The sequence below is a fragment of the Crocodylus porosus genome, unplaced genomic scaffold (assembly GCF_001723895.1).
Source record: "Crocodylus porosus isolate Cpor-Errol unplaced genomic scaffold, CroPor_comp1, whole genome shotgun sequence".
Lineage (NCBI taxonomy): Eukaryota > Metazoa > Chordata > Crocodylia > Crocodylidae > Crocodylus > Crocodylus porosus.
In genome coordinates this window covers 977,229-997,781 of record NW_017728931.1, presented here as the reverse complement: position 1 = coordinate 997,781, position 20,553 = coordinate 977,229, and the positions used below count along the sequence as shown (strand labels likewise).

The following is a 20,553-nucleotide window of genomic DNA, read 5'->3' as shown; positions in this document are numbered from 1 at the left end:
GCCACAAGAGCAAGAGGGGGCCCCAGTGCGGGCGGCGACCGCAGGAGAAGCCAGGGAGCACCCATGAGGGCTCAGGCAGACAGTAAGGTGAGCCAGAGAGCGTCCGTGAGGGCACGGGCAATGGAAAGAGACAAGCCCGGGGACCCGTGAGGGCACGGGTAACTGTGGGATGAGCCAGGAGGTGCCCATGAGGGCACCAAGAGGAGAATTGACCAGACAATGTCCGGTACACCTGTGAGGCTTGGGGTGTGGTATAGGGGTGGTAGGGGCTACGTGTGGCTCCTAAGGCTTTAGTACACTGAGTCCCTGAAGGCAGGGCACAGCCTGGGACATCTTAGGGCACTGTGCCAAAGACTTTTTTTTTTTTAAAAAAGGCAGCCTCCCTTTAACAACATTTGCATCAAAGACGTGGCGGGCGAGATGGTGAGGGTGCGTTGGCACCAGCTTGGCATGGTAGGGGGCGCTAGGGGAGTTCACGGCACCCCTAGGGCGCGCCCTGCCACACCCCCCTTCCTCCTTTCTGATTTGCAGACATAGTTCTGAAGCAGCCACTTCTGCTTCAGCCTGCTCATGTTTGCACTTCTCTATTTCTAGCTCTCATTGTCGACAGGCAGCTCTCTCTCTCACCTTCTCTGAACACAACTGCCTGGTAAGTGTTTCCTGCTTTAATCCCTCTACGGTTTGTGTCTCCGCCATGATTTTTCCAGTCCTTACTTTTCCTTTTGTCGCTTCCCACTGGGATGAAGAATCCCATATTAGGGATGCGGGTCTTCCCCTGTGCATGGCTGTTGCCTTGCCGGTGCACCACTGTGTAACAGGTTGCAAACCCACTGGCGTGACGCTTCCTAGTGGAACTGCAGCTCCTGTCTGGCTCAGGCTATATGACCTTTCCCTCTAGTTTGTCTACCACGCCTTGGTCATACTATTCAAGAGTGATAAGGGAGGCTACCAACAGGTCTCAGAGTGAGCTTCAATCTAAATAGTTCCCTCCTGGCTTGATTTAAGCCCCTGCAGGGGACCTGTAGCCTTAGGGGCAAATTTGCATGGCTCCTTGTTTCTTACACCACACCCCAAACCTCATGGATTACATTGTAATGTTTTCTCCTGTTGGGGCTTCAGGCTCCTCAGCCTCTACTCCTTTACTCTTGCTCTTAAGCCTAGGACCACAGCATCAGACCTACCTTGAAAGCACTAGTGTCCATCTACTACCTTCAGTCTCCAGACCCCGAGTCTCTGCCTGCCAGGCTCCTGACCCGCTATGGTTGCACTCCTCTGGTTCTGGGCCTTCCTTCAGTTTCTGGGTCACTGACCTCTGTCTGTCAGGCCCTTGACCAGCTATGGCTGCATTCCTCTTGTCCTGGGCCCATGGACCCTATCTTGCCATGCCCCTCTCAGGCACTGGGCCCCTGGCCCCCATCTACTCTGCAGCCTTGCACTGCCCCCTTCACTGGCCTTGATAGCTTAGGCCTTGAGCCCACCCCTGACAGACACTTCTGCCTTTCAGCCAGGAGGTCCTCCCTGCATGGTGGTTGGGGAGACGCTACCTGACCAGTGCAGCCTCTGGCTTTATATAGCTTCATCCTGAGCCTTCTTCCAATCAGGTGAGCCTCCCATTACCTCCCCTCTGCTACCTGCAAGCAGTCTCCCAGGCTTCTTGCTCCCTTAAAGGAAAAGGGACATCCCAGTGCCCTGCTACAATGCCACTCACAAATAAATTACTTGACACATACAATGCCAGAGCAAGGCATGTGAACATTCACCCATTTAGAGAATTAATGACAAATGACCTCCCATCAGAAAACTATCAACTTGAAATCGGATGAGGTCTGCATGTTTTAATTGATATAAATGCCTGGAATTGTTTCACAGGTTATTAAAGCAGAGCAATAAGAGTCTTATTCCATTTGGAGGATGAACACTTCAGGCTATTAACTTACATGCATCTTGTTTGCTTCAGAATTGAAATTGGTTCCCTTAATTGCATCTGCATAAAGCAAATACCTTGTGCTCTATAGGCCTGATTTGAAATGTACACTGAAATTAAATGTCTCAAGACTTATGCAGACCTAAAGTGAGTGGCATTGCGTTGCAGGGATGTAAATGATGTGGTTTACAGTGTAATTGGGATTTTTGTACAGAAAAAAGAAAATTATGAGAACCTCCTTTTTCTTTTGGCTTTTGTCCTCATTTCTGTAATATTGTACCATCAATTAAGTACTGCTTTGTTCTCTGTGAAGGGAAGAGGCCTATATTCAAGTTGGCTCTAAGAAAAGTATAATTGCCTTGCAGCAGTGGTTTCAACCTTTTTAGGCTTAAGGCACCTCCTTGTTAGACTCAAGAAACCCATTCTAAAATACCACCTCTTAGTTTTCACTCACTTCTTGAATTCAGAAAAATACTAGAGCAATTCTTCTGTTGCAAAGAACTCGGAAAGACCAGAACAAGCTAGAATATTTTAAACACTGGATTCCTACTTGAAATCTGTGTTCAGCTTGTTAATTATGTTTGCTTACCTAACAATGCTAACATTTGTGAGGCATCCTGTGGCACCCTTGAAAGGATCTCAAGACACCCCAGGGTGCCACAATACCCTGGCTGAGAATAATTACTTTGGAGCTAATGAAATTTCTTCTGATAAAATGAAAAAGTAGCTCTAGGGTGAAAACTATGAACTTTTTGCCTTGATCAAATCTCAGGGCTACTTTCCTTGCAAGGGAGTTGCAACTGGCATGGGTTACAAGAGAATATATAAGTGGATGTTGGCTGCTAAATAGGCACCTGTTTTTAAGAAAGAGCAAATTTGCTCCCAGTCAGCTGGACAGCAGGGGGCAGGAGATTTGCTTTCTGCCCCCAGAAGTTGCTAGAGCCTGGGCATAACAATGCACCCCTGCTGGGCAGCATTGTGGTGGCAGAATTGCAGAGTGGTGGCTGGGAGACTGATTGATTGATTGATTGATTGATTGCAGAGCTGGAAACAAGGAGCTGGGGGTTGGAGCAATCTGTACAGAGAGAGTTCCCGTATAACCTGGAGCTGGCTGGGACCTGCCTTTGACCAGGATGGTCCTTGGCTAGCTCCACGCTGTGCTGGGAAGTCTGTGCATGAAGCCTGGAGGTGGCTAGAGACTTTCCCATTTTGGACAGTCCCCAGCCAGCTCTGGGGTGTATATGCAGATTTCCCTGCACGGCCCAGGGCTGCCCCCAGTCAGGAGCAGGTCTCAGGCCCACAGATTTCCCAGCCCCATGGTGGGGCAGCTAGCAGTGAGCCCCTAGCTGGGGAGGGAATCCCCACACAGTTAGGGGCTCACTGCTAGCTGCCTCACTGTGGATCAGGGCAGGAGGCTAGAACCTGCCTCTCCCCTGCAGCTCTTTCCAAGCTCCCTGCTGCTGGGGCAGAGGGATACTGTCCCCACCTGGGCTCCACCACTGGAGCCCCCTGGCAGCAGAAAGCTCCTGGGGGCAGGGAGCAATCTCCCAGCCCTTGCTAGGAGACATCCATCTCCTGGCCGTATACATTCTGCCAGCCCCTGGTTCTCTGTGTGTACCCATTCTCCAGACCCCTATTAGGTTAACATAAACAGATCTCAGCAGTTCAAGTGAATTGCTTTCCAGACCCCCTCTCCCCAGGATTAACATAAAAAATACTCAGTGCTTTGCATGCATTCACTTTCTCTGTCCACCTACAGAGGGTCCACTTCCCAAACAGCAGCTCCTCTCACTAGGCTTATTCATTCCTTTCTCCCCAGAGACCTTTACCCCTCTCTGCTGCCAGAATCAACCCATTCCTCAGCCCTGGAGAAGAGTTTTTTTATATACCAGTCAACCCCCCCCACTGGTCATCTAACTGGGTTTCTTGTTCACCTGGCCCAGGGGCTGCTAACTTTTCCCCCCACACCATTTAGCTGCTGTGGTATAGAGAACTTTTTGCGGACTAGACTCTGTAGGGGATGAATTCATAATCCAGGGGTAGCCAGTACCATTTCTCCTTAGGCAGTTTCTGCTTCCACCTGCAGTAAGTAGCTTGTTCCTTCATGTTCAGCTATGTGTTGGTCCTAGCAGTCAGGGACTCCCAATATTTTGGCTCTTTTGGTAAGACTACCCTACTGCAAGTAATTGCTCCCTTCCTCAAGCTAAAAAAATTCTGGTTTTAAACAAGTCTTGCTGACTTCTTCCCTAGTCCTTTCTTTGTTATAACAGGGTTAAGGTTTTCTGTTACAGTCATCTGCATTAGTAAGTTTCATCAAGGTTAAATAGGTTCATGCAGAAGCTGCTGCTCTGAATATTTCAGTAGTTCCTTTTCTGATAACTCCAACAATGTGTGTGAAATGGAGGAAGTGAGGAGAGTAGATCTAAAGCTGTTGTAACAGCCTTTAGGTGCAAAGAGGAGAGGTATGCAAGGAGGTGGTGTCTCTGCTGCTGTTCAGTCACAGGGGCTTTCTCAAAGGTGCTGGAAAATCAGCCAGATTCTTTTTGGATCTTTCAGAACTTGCACACAAACTACGAACTCAGGAAACGTATTTAAACGAGGGAAACCTTAACATCTCAAATCCAGTTACTTGTCTATCATTAAGCCAAAGAAACTTTATTTTTCCACTAAATTTCACAAGAGTGCAAAGCAAATTATAACTTCTTTGCACCCACCCCACTGGCATAGTCAAAGGTTGAAGGTCAGAATAGCCCTTCATGTCCTTGACCAGCTCCTGTTCCATTACTGTGGTATATGGAGCATTGAACAGGTCCTAAATGAAAGGAGAACTGTTCCTCCTTCAGTCTCTCTCAAAACTAAGTTACCAAAACCCACCTCTTTTCTTGTATCAACCTGTAGTTTTATTAGTTGTGTAAATAAATGATTTGATAATTTTGGTGATCCTTGTTAACTCGGCCATCTACTGATTCTATCTCAGGTGTGACCTTGATTTGGCCATTGCACTGTTCCACCCTTACTTAGCCTAGTAAAATGAATGCAAGTTAGCCTTGCTGATCTATTTACTCTAACTTGCTTGTTCTTTTAACTAAAATCCATAAAAAAAGGAAACCGAACCAGTTGCCTTCTTCCAATTGCAACATAGGCTGGTTGTTCTGAGAACAAAAGTAAGTTAGCTAAAGTTTGGTTCTCTTCATAACTTAATTCTTTGTTCTACCTTAATTCTACCCAAAAGGATACGCAGTGACGAACTTGGTGAATTTTGAGACAGAAGCCCAGTTTCTGGTTGATAATCCATTAGGCTTTAAATGTCTTCCTTCCAGAGACCTAAGAACACATAACTCTCAGTTCTGCTGTGATTAAAGAATGGGGAAGTCCGTCCCCCTCCCCCCCCCAACTTGTTTCTGACGCCAGTGGAGCAGATGCAAAGAGGCTATGATTTGCTTTGCACTCCTGTGAAATCTGATGTATGAATAATTTCTTTGGTTCAATGATAGAGAAATAGCTGGATTTGAGAAGTTAAGGGTTTCCATGTTTAAATGTTTCCTGAATTTGCAGTTTGTGTGCAAGTTTTGAGAGATCCAAAAATAATATAGCTGCTTTCCCAGCACCTTTAGAGAAAGCGACTATAACAAAACAGCAGCAGATGCCACCAGAGTATACAACTGGACTAAGAGCTGTAAGTGCTAATTCCCTCTGACTTTTTTTTTTTTTCTTACTCGCCTAACTATACCAACATCCAACACTCTCACAATGCACAACATGCACACTTCAGTCTGATTCAGCCAACCAAATCCTTCCCTTACAAGACTAAGGTTGTCCCATTTCTACTGAACACCTTGCACAGAGACATGGGGAAGGGGCTGACCTTTCAGAATAGTAAGATTTGGGACCCTAAGCTGTTAGAGGTAACTTTCACTCAGATAGGACATCACTCTTCCTGGAATCATATTCCTACAGCTAAAAATTAAGTTGGGGTTTTAGAACTCTATCAGAAGCTGCTAAAATGAGGCTTTCATCACCTGCAATCACAACCACTACTAGAAGATGACTTATTTGGCTTCTCCCTGAAATTAACCATCACTTCAAGAGTTTGTGCTTTGAAGAGGTTGTATATTACCCAGGTGCATTTAGCTACTCAGGTAAGATATACTAGTGAAGTCATGGTGATGATGCAGCCAGGACACAGCACGGAGAGGCCTAGTAGATTTTCATTGTGGCTAGGAGTAAGGATTATCCTGATCCAGTAACGCAGGAAGTGCTATACCTGTGTGAGAGGCAGAGAGATGGTGATGATGGTTTGACACCTTAACTTGGCAAATAAAGCTGACAGAAGGCTTTGCCTTAGAGGGTCGAGAGAGAGCCTATATTTTGCCAGAAAGCCTGGATGCCCTAGAAAGTAGGAGAGCTGAGTTATTCCACAAAGGCAGTGCTTACCCCAGGATTGGGGCACAGGGAAAAACACTGACATCCAGAGTGACCAGAGTTGGAAAAACAGCCAAAAAAAAAAAGGGCAGTCCTAGCTTGTGAGAGTGGCATCTCTTAAAGAAGAGTAGCTAGCTATTAGCCAAGAAGCAGATAATGTTCCTCTAGCTCAGTGTAACACATGGATGATTTTTGAGTGTAGATAAATGCATTTCTATATTTGAACAGCGATGAGGTTTCAACGTATAATTTAACCCTCCAGAGGTGGGGTTGAGATCCACTTTTGGTTGAGAACTGAAAGATGAAGGACCAGTGAAATACATTTGGTTTTCAAAAATGTTGCAGTTGGAAATAGTTTGCCTTAAAAATGAGTGTGAATCAGTCCCCAGTAGAAGCGGGCTGTCTAAAAGTACTTCCCAAATTAGAACCACGCTCGGGGAAGGCAAAACAAGTCTGACAGCTAAACCTGGAGAATGTCGGGTCCTGAGCTCACTGTATTGGTTACTTACTGGTAACCACCTGTTATTGTCTCTGTTAAAATTGGGCTTCAGCCACAATGCTGGCAGGCAAGGAGAAATGGCTGAATATCTTGTGCAGAGCTAAGCATCTTTGCGCCTCAAGAACAGGACCTGTCCCTTCCAGTGAGCTTGAGCAGTGAGAATGAAATATATTTTATGTGCCTTTCTTCCCCTTCTGGACCTGCCTGTGATACTTGTGTGCTTTGCCCTGAGCACATAGCACCATTGCCTCTGGGCATATTGGAAGCTTACGGATGTTCTGAGGCAGCTACCTGCTTGGTTTTGGGAATCCAGTATGCATGGAATGGGAACGAATGGGCAAGATGCATTTCATGGTGATACTTTCACATGTGCGCCAGAGAGTGCATACCAGCTGTCTGCTTCAAACAGGAAGCCCAGCGAGGGAGAGGAGGAAGAGAAAAACAGAAGCAAAACCTTGGAGGTGTGGAAGAAATCAAACTTCACGTTGTGGTTGAATCAGAACTGACAGAGCCAGATTTTCTTTATTTAGAGCTATACTGTGATCACCGGGAGAATTCCACACAGCAAGTCTGTTTCAAAGGATTTCTCAGACTCTCTAAGTTTTCAAGCGTATTTATACTAAAGACAGAGAAAGAGATAAAAAATACACCTTGGAGAAACAAAACAATAGTAAATTACACAGAAACTTGGAACATTTACTTAAACAACTATCTATGCATAGGGCTATCCCAAGGCATGCAGGAATACACGGGGCAAGATATCAAGATAACCCAAGGAATGCGGATTCCTTATCTCAGAACATTTGAATTAAGCAGTATCAGCATGTCTGGTCTTTGTCTGTTTTTTCTAGTCAAGTAAGCCAATTACTTCTACAGAGGTTAGTAGGAAGCACATGCACCAAAAATTAACTTTTGTTATGAACAGTGATCCCAGTGATGGTGCTTGTGTTACACAATTGTTCACTTACCAGCCAGGAAATGTCGTGGTAGAGTCCTGCATTGTTACTGTAGGAGAAACGCCTGACTTCATCCATCAGGTCAAAGTGAGGACGCAAAGACAATTCAAGTGGGGTTAGATCTACAGGAAAGTTTTGGCCCACACTGTTAGGCAAGCTACTAGGAAACAGTAGTTGTTTCAAGTATGAAAACAACAGAAATGACTATTTTTTTTACACTGTATTTACTCTTTGTAGATGGAGAGAGCCTGGGGCAGGAGCTCAGAACATCGCTCCTGGCACTGGCTGCAGACTCTGCAAATTGCTTTGATCAGATTGGGAACTAGGCCCTTTATTATGTGGATACTGAAGTGCACAGAGAACATCTTTATCACATGAGCTCAGATTTGGTTACTCTTGGATAGCAAGAGAGTGGCAAACAAGACTTTTGTGTTATGGAAAGGTTGGTGAGCAACAAAAAAAAGACTGAGAAACTTTAAATTATAGCTAAAGGACATCTAGACTTAGCATCCTATGTGTACACTTGTGTCACATCACATGGCATCACATTGTTGTCAGGCATAAGACGCTGGTGTCCCATGACAGAATCTAGAGATGAAAGTAAGTGTAAGTGAAATCTGTGCACTGATGCATAAGTACAGGAGGGCAGAGTTCAGGTTTGGGGTATTTGGGGTAAAAGGCAGTTATGTTTTCAATAGAGGGTCTGTAAAATATTGTTGTCCTTGCTGGATAACGAATGGGCTCAAGAACTACTGGTACATCAAATGTGTCTGGGGTGAGAAGTCAGCCTACCTGGAAATGCAGAATGATGTGGTGGAGAACAGGATCCCAGAAAAAGGCAAAGAGAGACTCCACTGAGAAATGTCTCCTTTGTGGCAAGGCTCTGGTTTAGGACAGTTATGCAGCTGATTCTTCTATATGAAGCTGAGATGCTCCATATGGCCGCTGGTGAGTAGCGTTGAGAGTGCTTGGACTGAAGCCACCAAAAGCACCTCTCTGAGGGACTCCAGTGAAAGTTTCCCTACCCAGCCCCAAAGCTATGGTCTCTTTAACTGAGGGAGGGAGCAACACCCTCTGACCAGTTCTCGCATTACAGGGGAAGGAATCCCAAAATTCAGACTCTCCCAGGCTTGGAGAACAAACTGCATGGCTTTTAATAAATGAGGGAAGTGGCTATTTACTAGTTACTCATAACTGTGAGAAGAGGACTGAAGTTGGATCTACTGCCAAAAGTCTCTGGGGCAGGAGCTTCACATAATATAACTTTATTTATGAATATGGCTTTCCCAAGTTTGTGTGCCCTCCTCACTGTAGAATTCTACTGGTTCTAAATCTGAGTAGTTTTAACAAGTAGTTTCATAGTAGCTAGGGTCAGGAGGGACCTGAACAGATCATCTAGCCTGACCCCCTGCCACAGGCAGAAACAAATGCTGGGTTCACAAGATCCCAGACAGGTGATCATCCAACCTCCTCTTGAATTTGCCCAAGGCAGGGGCGAGTACCACTTCCCTGGGAAGTTGGTTCCAGATTTTGACCACCCTAACTGTAAAATATTGTCCCCAATCTCTAACCTAAACCTATTCTCCATCAGCTTATTACCATTGTTCCTTGTCACTCCAGGTGGTGCTGGGGAGAAAAGGGCTCTACCCATTTGCTGATGATCTCCCCTGATGAGTTTGTAGGCAGCCACCAGGTCCCTCCTCAGCCTCCTCTTGCTGAAGCTGAAGGTTCAGGTCCCTCAGCCTCTCTTCATAGGGCCTGCCCTGTTGCCCTCCAACCAAGCGGGTGGCCCTCCTCTGAACCCTCTCAAGTCAGGCCACATCCTTCTTAAAGTGCGGTGCCCAGAACTGGACGCAGTACTCCAATTGTGGCCTGACCAATGTCACGTAGAGGGGGAGGATCACCTCTCTGGACCGGCTTGAGATGCAACTTTGGACGCATGACAAGGTATGGCTGGCTTTGCTGGCTGCGGTCTGGCATTGGCAGCTCATGTTCATCTTGGAGTCAACAGTGACTCCAAGATCCCCTTTCCATCTCTGTGCTTTCAAGAGGGGACTCCCCAGCCTGTATGTATGCTCTGGATTCCTTCTCCCAAGGTGCAGCACCCTGCATTTGTCTATGTTGAACCCCATCCTATTTTCATCTGCCCACTTTTGTAGTTTGTCTAAATCTAGTTGCAGCCTCTCTCTCCCTTCAAGTGTGTCCACAAGTAGGGAAAACACTGATCTTCAAAAGGCATCCAGATGATATTTAATTTCCTGGGTTTCCCAGTTGAGGGGGTTTGACCTGGTCATAGTATATCATATTTTCTTAAATGCAACACGCTCCTTTCCCTCAAAAAAACATTTCCCTGAAATTGGGGGGCATGCATTAGCTGGGGAAGATGATTTTCTGCCCAGGACAGAAGCACCCTGCTTTGGTTCCTGCTTCACAGTATAGCAGCTGTGGGGGAAGGGAGGGGTATGGTGACTGAAACACACTACCCAGGGAAGGAGGGGTGAGTTCTCCACCTCTTGGAGTATAAAACCAGTGCTGGATATTGTTCTCAGAAAGTGTGCTTTAGTTAAATACAAGTTATTGGGTTCCGAATAAGCTGGATAAACTTCCATGGCCTGAGATGCATAAGGCTGGACTGTCTAGGTAACATAACTTTTCTACCTGGCCTTAAATTCATTTGGGCTAACATTTCAGAGTAGCAGAGCACTTGCAGACCCTTTTGAAATTAATGGAAGATGCGGGTATTCAGTGTTGGAGTGCTCTCAATATGTATATATTGTAGTGTTGACATATTATATTCTCTAAAGTTAATAAGTCCAATAAAGCTGCTGATGGTAGTCTGTGCCAGTTGATTCCAGTGTTTTAGCTCTTGAAACTCAGTGCCCCTAAATAACCAGGCTTCTTGTAATCTGGTGTCTGTAAATAGTGGGTGGCCCGCTAGCAGCTTTAAAGAGTTCCCAGAAGAGTAACCAATGAAAAAAGCAAGGCATGAGCAGAACTGGGGCAGGTGGGGGATAAGCTGGTGTGCTAGGGCTAGAGCCAAAAGGGCTTCCTTTCTAGTGCCTGGGACAGGGTATAAGGGCTTGAGTTTTTGTTTGCTTGCTTGTTGCTAAAAGCTGTGCTTTATTTGGGATAATTTCCTGAGAAGCTCTTCAAGAGCAAAACCTTCCTATGATATGTTTCAAAGTAATGAAAATGTTGAAGGCCAGATTCACTCTGAGAGAGATGGAAGGGATTTTTCCCAGGACCACAATACAGCCAATGCCAATTGGCCAAAATCAGAAGTGAGGTCCACAAAAAACAAGGAATTGGCCTAAAACAAGAGACATTTTTTTGTTTTTTTGGGTTTTTTTTTGTTTTTTTAAACTTCCTGGCTCGAGTCTTTCATGGTCATGGCTTCAAGTTTGCCACCAGGAGGCTTGGAAATCTTTTGTAAGGGAAAGCCAAGAGTCTTTTGTAAAAAGAGAACCCAAACAACAACTCTGTGACTGCTCCAACCTGGCTCCATGTGCTATACCTGAATAAATCCCAGAGATGATTATTCCAGAGTTAATTGTTCCTGGGCGCACATTCAAACAATGCACCTGGGAGAAAGTCTCCAGAGCAATAATCTCTGGAGTTTATTCATGCGCATTAATTGCACACAGATGTGCCCAAGATTAACTTTCAAAGTCATCTCAATTAATAATGAAGATGAAATAATAAAAACATAATTGCTTAGTTTTTTTCCTTCTGAAGTGGTTTATCCCTGACAGGCTGTTATGATACAACCTCCCCACGGATGGCCGTGATGTCCCTAGGGCACTGTGACCATGCTGGCTCTGCCCTATGGGCGCCTACTAATCTCTCCTGCCATGTCTTCCTGGCTTAAATGATGAAATCTGGAGGATGCCCTTAAGTTACTGCTCGGTCACAGTCCTGACAGACTCCTCTGAACCCTGTGGGTTGTTGGACCCCTTACTGGGTCCGACACTCAGGAGGTGCCTTACAAAACCCCCAAGCCTTATGGGCTAGATGTGCAGCTCCAAAACCATTCCTTTACCAGGCTCCATGCCTCACAGATGGTATTTAGACATCGTCTCTTATGATAAGGCCTTAGTCTAGTTCAGCCTCTTGTTGTCGCTGGACACTTAGCCTCAGTAATTGTGTCCTCCTGGCACCAGGGCTCTCTGCAAGCCCCGTCCCTGCACCCTCCTAGCTCTGGGGCTGTACGCAGTAGTGCGCCCCAATGAGTTCTCCTCCCCAATAGCCTCAGCCGAGTCCACTGGTATATATAACAATAGAAAACACAAGCCCCTGGGCTACAACACAATAACCTAGGGTCCACCCTCTATCCCTTTTAAGAAGGCAAGTTTCTCTCTCAGTGTGATGTGCCTCCTCCCCACCAGCACTTATGAGCTGCTACAGCCCTTTAAGCCTACCAGCATCAGAACAGACAGTCAAGCAGCTTTCTCTACATGACGTCCTTCCCCCTTGGCTGCTGCCAGAGAACTAACCCCCTAGTCCCCGCCCTGGGGTCTATCTGTGCCCAGGCCCTGCTGTCTTCTGGGCAGCTGACCAGGTGCAGCGCAGGCTAATTCCCTCATTAGCCTGCTGCCATGGCAGCCTGCACCTGTGGGGGTCCTGTGTGCTCCTAGGGCCCTCCCTCTAGGCAGTTTCTGCCCTTTAAAGGAGCAGGCACACCTTAGTGCCCTGTGACACAGGTAATGAAAACTTTGTAATCTCTAGCCTGCAATAATTACAGTAATTCTGCTTTGAAATTTATTTTTTCAGCCAAACAGACAAAAAATAAAATCTGAGGGCTAGATTTTGTAGTCACTTCAGCCTCCCTGTAATTCGTGCTGTTGTTACTTCAAAAACAAAAGAGGGTTTTCCTTGGCTCTGAATATTTGTTGCTTGAAAATCTAACTCCTTTGTTTGAAGACAAGGTAGTATACAGCATAGGGCTGGGCCTCAGGAAACCTGGGTTCTGGTGCTAGCACTACCAATTGACTTCTGGGGTAACTTTGAAAAATCATGTTACCTCTCTGCATCTTGGTTTCCCCACCTCTGCAATAGGGATAATATAAAGCAGCTTGAGATCTACTGATAAGTGTTGCATAAAAGGTAGGTGCTATGATGTTTCATTCAGATGTTTAATTGGGAGCTGTCCTCTTTAGGAAATCTGGCTTCAAAGAGCACACAATTAATAATCTGATCCAGCATCACTAGAACAAGCCTCTGCATTATAATTCAAGTGATTCCAATTCTTGCAGGAGAACATTTTATAGCTCTCTCAATCTGGCCCTCATGACACATGGGTTAATTTATTATTGGCAGAACTAAATTGTGTTATAAGGCTTCATTGTCTCTGTGGCTATGCATTCTCTCTTTCTCTCTCTGCTCTACAACACACCATGATTATATATGAAGTTTTACAAAGAAACACTGAAAACTTAATTCCATTAAATTTCCCTGAAGTGAAACTTCTTGTACAGCAGAAATATTAGGATCATTTTTATTAGATAGCTGTTCTGGTGTTTGGAGTTCATGCATATTTGATGATATATTGCCATGACTCCCAGCTTATTTTTACAATCAAACTTTCCCAATACTCAATGAATTAAAAAAAATTACAAAACAAGTTCTTTCTTCAGTCCCAGGAAGAAAATGAACAGCTTTAGGAAATATGAGTCCTGAGTTTTCTCTGGCCAGGCATAAACTGGCTTTTTAAGTGCTGTTAAACTTATTGTCTTTGCAAATCTGTTGTTTGCTACAAGTTTTTACACAAAGCAAATATAAATAAATAAGTGCCCATTGGATAGATGAGAACATATAATTCATGCAAAAGAGTCTGTGTTTAAAAAAAATATATAGTAAAGGAGTATGAATAATTAGAAAGCAATTAGAACAATACTTCTAACAACACAGTTTTGTCCTAATTTATCTTGGATATTTATACCATCCTCATTATCATAGTATATGGTCATCTCATAGTCTTTAGGGTATTTGTCCTCCTAACACCACTGTTCCATTTTACAGATGGAGAATTTCAGCAGATCAAAGACTAAGGGACAGATTCTACTCCAACAATATGATGTCTATGTGGACTTAGGTGCCTAAGTGTGATGGTAGTCCATGCTGTTCAGGTCCTTGACTGCTTGTGTAACATATTATCTGACCCTTGGTAGGTAGAATAGAATTTCACTTCAATGGCGTGCCAAAGGTCACACAGGAAGAAAAGAAAAGAGCAGGGAACAGAACCCAGGTCAGTGGTTGACTTACTCGTTCATTCTTCCCCTCCTGGTTGCAGTGGTTGCTGCTATAGTAGATAAATACTGACCCCTGCTATATCACCAGGGATCCTGGTTTTCTCTGTTTAAAAATTGCAAATTCTCTGAGAAAAATCACAAATCCTCTGATTAAAAAAACCCCAAATTTTTTATTAAAACAAAACAACATTATATAATGAAACACACGTATGTATCTAGGTATCAATTGAACACAATGTTTTATTTGTATATTTGCAATTTTAAAGCAGTTTGGAAGTCTACCAGTGCCTCAGTCACTATAATAAAATAAATTCTAAATACCTATACATTTTGGCATTTGATTTTTGGGTTTTTTTATCATGGAAAATCAGAGCTCCAACTCGATCCTTTGCTCACCAGGATGCAGGTCTAGACCCCTCACTCCCCACCTGTAGCCCCCATACCCTGACCAACCCTGTTGGAGGGGGCTTCAGCTGCCAGGGCTACAAAGCCAGGGACCTGGGTCTGCAGCCCCCTGCTCCCACCCAGCAGCACCTGAGCCCTGGCTGCCACCTGTGGGAGGTGGCAGCTCCTGCAGTGGAGTGGAGCATGGAGCCTGGCTCCCTTTCCCCTGTAGGTGACATGGCTGGAGTGGAGCCCATTGGAGGCAGGGGGTGGGGTGGGGTGCGGGCTTCCTGCTGTGGGCTTGGGCTCCCTGCCAGGGCTCTAAGGCCGCACATGGCTCTAGGGCCCAAGCCCTATGCAGTGCCTGGGCTGGGAAGCAGCGCCAGCTTGAGCCCTGCCCAACTTATTCCCTCCCTCTCTTCCTTCTTCCCTCACTATGAGGGCTTCAATCCTCCCTCTCCTGAACCAGACTTACCTGCAGGAGCTTCTCTCCAGGCTATCTGGCAGCTATGCCCTTGTGTGAGCACATGCATGCACATGGCACCCCCTGCCTGACTCCCCTCCTCCTGCACCCTCCAGCCCCTTGCAGGTTGGAACTCTGCCAGCTTGCAGACAGCTCTTTGAAAAAGTGGAAGTTCTGCATGTTTCTCTGTTAAAAGGGAAAATTCACATTCCCCCCCTTTTTTTTCTGTGGGAAATGGAAAACCCAGATTCCTATATATCACAAGTGTAACCCTGGTCTCTGCTATAGATTAGTATCCAGTAAGAATCAGCTAATTACAGTTGCATAGCTGGTAGGGTCAGAAGGGACCTGAGCAGATCATCGAGTCCAACCCCCTGCCATGGCAGGAAAGAGTGCTGGGGTCAAACGACCCCAGCAAGGTGTACACCAATTTAGCTTTGGTGAACAGGAAACATCCCACAAGGATTCTTTTCCTGAACCTTGGAGTATATACTGATCTCTGTGGCTTTTTCTCTGTGCCTTACAGATAGCTTTGAACTGGATCTAGGGTTTGCACATGGGGCATGACACAGGGCTGAGTGAAGTTGATGGAAATCTTTCCTGTTGGGCTCTGGACCAATGAAATGAAATGAAAATAGATTGATGCCAGGCAGGGAAGTTTTCTTTACTGTACTAGTGACAAAGCGAAGGAGTGAGAGCCAGGCACAGCAAAGGCTGGGGCTGTTTGAGCTGTTGTGTGCCACTCTGCCAATCCACCACTGTCCTGCCATACAGTACTGCTGCTGCACCCTGTTTGGGCTTCCCAGGCAGCTTTTGCTTGGGTGTTCCAAACTCTGGGCTTCCTGCATTTCCAGTGTGCCTGGACATGGCTGCATGTGCTTTTTATGGCCTTCTGCGAATTAGCAGCAAGAGTCTACCATGGACAAGTTAATGCACTCACCCATAGATCACTTGGCTCTGGGCCTGTTCATCTTCATCAGGCTTATTTTTCAGAAATCACATTATTTGTTCCTTTTGTCACCAACAAATGCTGATAACAGAGGAATGCTGGGAACAGCATTTCTGTGATGGCTCACGTGCCTTTGAGATGCACTATGTATTTAAATGGATGCTTTGCCTGAGGATAAGCAAACCCTTTTGAATTCCAGGTTCCGGTATTTAATGAGAGAAGCTCAGCATTTAGGGGGATTGAATCAACTCATCTATTTGCTTAAGTGTCTTTTCTGCATCAAATTAGAAAAAACAGTGCAAGGCAGGTACCATGAAGAGTATTTAAACGGACTGTGGGGAGAGAAAGAATTGTACTTCAAATTATGTCCTCTGCTTTGTGAACAACATCCAAGAGGAACAAACCAGAGCAGGAATAGTAACAACCCAATTCACTGACTGCATGTTGTCTGCATGGCACACCCAATGAAAAATGAAGAGAGAGCTGCCCCAGGTGCTGTTCCCAGAGTAGGTACAGATGAAGTAGATTTGACCAGATAACGCAACCTTGTGTGTTGGCTGGCACCTCAGAGTTGGTACCAGGAAGTCAACAATGTCAGAGAAGCCTATTTCCCTGCTCCCTTCCTCCTTGCTCCAGAGGGTGTAGCAACTGATTGCCAGTCCTTACTGCCAGCTAATTAAGCCTTTCCTCAGCTTAGGCCATTTGTGTATACAGCCTAGGCTTCTTGGTGCTCCTCATTCATGTGCTCCAGCGATGAGGAGTATTATGCATGGGATGTCCCTTGTCTAGTGCTTGCCCAGGCTTGAGGCTCACCTGACCACTCTGGGGATGCATCTACATGAGACATTTACTGCTGAGGTGCCTAATTAGCTTTTCAGTAAAGTCTCAGCATCTACATTTGCAGTCCTATTAGGCCACAGTAAATGAATAAATGCTACTGTAGATTAGTACTTGTAAACACAAATACTATCCTGTGGCAATGTTATTTACTGTGCTGCAACACACACGTAGACACTGGGGCTGGCTGCAGCATGAGGGTACTTCAGTATGGGGGCTGCCTGCTGGAGACCTCTGCAATGGAGCACCCTTGTACCTCAGCCAGCCCCTTTGCAGCACGTTGATTTGGGTTGGAGCAGCCTCAGTTTGCCAGGCTGACTCCTAGAGCTCTTTGCCAGCTGGGGCTCTTCCAACCCAGATCAACATGCTGCAGTCCTGGGTGCACATATAAACACAGTGCCTGGGAATAATTAACTCTGGTGCAAATTGTGCCAGTGTTTATTCAGTCAAATTCATTGCACATGTAGATGTGCCCTTGGAATGGGTGTTAGGACAGCTGAGTGCAAATGGTTTTCCTGTCCTGTGAAAATTGTTGTGAGGTCAAAAATGTTTCCATTATGAATTGGGATGAGAGTACGATCATTCAAAGATTTTGAGCCAAAAAGCAAGAGAGACCCCCCACTCCCAATTGTTCATTGGCCAGGCGACTCAGCTGGATGGGGATCCACGTACATGCTGCTTCTCTGCCAGGGACTCTAGCCTCAGGGTATGTCAACACAATGTGCTCAACCATGCCTCCAAGGAAATAAGTGCCAGTGCCACTCACCTACTCTGCAGATAGCAACTGCAGAAATAAAGGGGTGTGGATGCCCTGCAGGGAGTCCTAAGCTTATACTTTTGAGTGGTACCATGTGAACACAGTTGCCACAGGCTGTAAGATTTTCCAGGGTGGGTTTGCCTCAGCCTGTCCACATCGCATGAATGAATTGGGTAGAGCTGCAGAAAAGACATGTAAGCAAATAGATGCCTGCTTTTGACCAGAAATTCCCTCTTGGAGCCAAGACCTGTTCCTGATGACAGATTTGTCCAAATAATTATGTCCCTACAGTAACTTCTTGTTTTGGTGAATCAGGGTTTTCTGATGAACCATCATTGTTGGACAATTCCTGACTAGCTTTCAGTGTGAGGTGTGGTTCTGTCTCCTTTGTGTGGCTGTTTGGTCCTAATCCAAGGGATGAGCTCTTTACTTAAGGGTCTGCTTATTCTCAGGCAAAACTGGAGTGACCAGGGAAGATGTGCAGGGGAGGAAGAGGGTCATGTGGTTTTGGGAGTGGATTTGCCTCTTGACACCACCCCATTCCCTCTGTTGCCTCAGCCACTCCCTGCTTCACCTCCCCCATCTGTGCTGCTGTGTGGTGAATTTGCTCAAGGAGAGGGCCATGTGCTTTTTTGGGAGAGGTGCATCTAAACCCCATCAAATAGTCTGATGTGCCCAGTCCTTTGCTCTAGTCCAATCCCTTGCTCAAGGCAGGATCATCCCTGACTAAAACATCCCAGCCAAGTGTCTGTCTGACCTGCTTTTGAAAATTTCCAAGGATGAAGATTCCACAATTTCTCTAGGCAGCCTGATCCACAGCCTGACCACCCTCACAGTCAAAGAGTTCTCCTAGGGCGTTTTTACTCATGCTCCAGGGGTCAGGGGAAGAGAGGGGCACTTTAATTAGAGCATCTCTGAGAGCCACTGTAATTAAAGCACCAGCAGCATCTCTTGTATCAGCATCTCCATGCTTCAAAAGGGTGGTGGGGACACCTTCACTACAGCTTGTCAAACAAACTTTAGTTAAAGCACCCCCTGCTGCCATTTTGAAGTGCAAGGAAGGTGATGACTAAGACAGAGGCTGCTGGAGGGCATCAATTAGCACACTCCAGCAGACTCAGTTAATTGAATCTGGTCTGACACACTATAATTACAGCATGTCAGAGCAGCCTCTGTACATGTCGACAGGCACCCCTGTCTACAACTGAATCTACAACTGAAATTTCCTCTCCTGCAGCTTGAGACCATGGCTCCTAATTCTGTCCCCTATGGCTACATAGAAAAGCCTATCTCCATTCTCCCTATAATCACCCTCCAGGTATTTGAAGACTTATCAACCCCCTTTCCCCACAGTTTTTTCTTCTCCAACCTAAATAACTCTGGTTCTTTCAGCCTTTTCTCATAAGTCTTGCCTCCCATGCCCCTAATCATGGTTGTTGCTCTGTGCTGGACTCTTTCCAAACTGTCCACATTCTTCTTGAAGGGTGGAGCTAAAAACTGGATGCACCACTCCAGGTGAGGCATTAGCAGTGCAGAATAAAGCAGAAGAATTGCTTTCCTTGATTTGCAAAGTGACTCCTTTTAATATAACACAGGACACTGTCAGATTTTTTTGCAACAAGAGAACACCATTGGCTAACATTCAGCTTATGATCCACTGTAACACCCAGGTCCTTCTTTGCAGTACTCAAGCCTAGCAATTTATTCCCCAGTCTGTATTTTTGCATGAAATTATTGTGTCGCATGAAATTATTGTGTCCCAAATGCAGAACTTTGCTCTTGTCCACAATCAGTCAAATGAAATTCAGCATAGACCATTCCTCCAGGGTATTCAGATCATTCTGGATCCTAGCCATAACCCCTGGAGTATCTGCTACTCCACCCACCTTGGCATCATCCACATATTTTCTAAATGTGCACTTGATCCCATTATCAGCGGTGCACTGATAGAGATTTTGGGGGCCAATACCGAAAGACAGTATTTAAGGAGGCATATTGGCCAATACCAATCTGATATCCAATACAGTTGCCTCCAGATGGTAAGTCCAGTGTGGTGGAAGGGGAGGTGGGAGAGAGGGGTCATGGGGGGGCAGATCAATATCTCCTGTGGTGAGAGAGGGGGCAGGGGCAGGCACTATTCAGGCGGGGTGGGGGTGGGCATGGGACAGGCGTGGCTTGTAGCTGAGGGCAGCTCACACTGCTGCTTGCACCCCAGGAGGGTGGGGGCAGGGGTGTGTGCCCCCAGGTCTGCGTAGTGTGGGGCTGGGCTCAGAGTAGGCTCCAGTGGTGCTGAGAGGAGGCTTCAGTCACCCCAAATTTTGCTGTAGCTCCACTCTAAGCACTGCACTGCTGCCAGCCACAGCCCTGGCTTTTCCTAGTGTTTGGGTGGAGGCGGGATGTTCAGTTGGGGCTGCACCTGGCATTCAGTGGCAGTGCAGGGCTGAGAACAGAGCTGCAGTGAAATCTGGAGTGGCTGCAGCCTCCTCCCAGCGCTGCTGGAGCCCACTCTGAGCCCAGCCTTCAGTGAGAACAGCCATGCAGTGCCAGCTCTGGCTCTAACCTGCAGCTGCAGCCTGCCCCATGCCACGCAGATCTGGGGGGCACATGCCCCCTCCACCTCCCCAGGGTGCAAGCAGCAGTGGGAGCCACCGCTCCACCCCACGAGTTGTGCCTCTGTCCCATGAACTGCCCCCCCCACCCTGGCTGGGCAGTGTCTGCCCCTGCTGCTACCCCCTCCCTCACTGTGGGTGGCATTGATTTGCTCCCTCCATGCCTCTTCCCTCCCCGCTTCCCTTCTGACTTAACAGCTGGAGGGTGTGAGCAGCGGAGTCCCCCAGGGATCGGTCCTTGGGCCGGTGCTGTTTAACATCTTCATTAGTGACCTGTACAAAGGTGTGGAGAGCACCCTGTTCAAGTTTGCTGATGACACCAAGCTGTGGGGTAAAGTGAATATGCCGGCAGGCAGGGACCGCCGGCAGGCAGACCTGGATAGGTTAGAGAAGTGGGCAGATCTGAACAGGATGCGGTTCAACAAGGACAAGTGCAGGGTGCTGCACCTGGGGAGAGGGAACCAGCATTATGGTTATAGGTTAGGGGCTGACCCTCTCAGAAGCA

At 46.4% G+C, this 20,553-nt stretch overlaps 1 long non-coding RNA gene across 1 annotated transcript in view; it reads left to right on the top strand.

Moving 5' to 3' along the window:
- The first annotated feature begins 3,007 nt into the window (after positions 1-3,007).
- Positions 3,008-20,553, top strand: part of LOC109316162 — a 19,984-nt gene continuing 2,438 nt past the window's right edge. The window contains exons 1-2 of the long non-coding RNA XR_002102739.1: positions 3,008-3,018; positions 16,415-16,419. This is a non-coding gene — a long non-coding RNA (uncharacterized LOC109316162). The remainder of the gene's footprint in view (positions 3,019-16,414; positions 16,420-20,553) is intronic.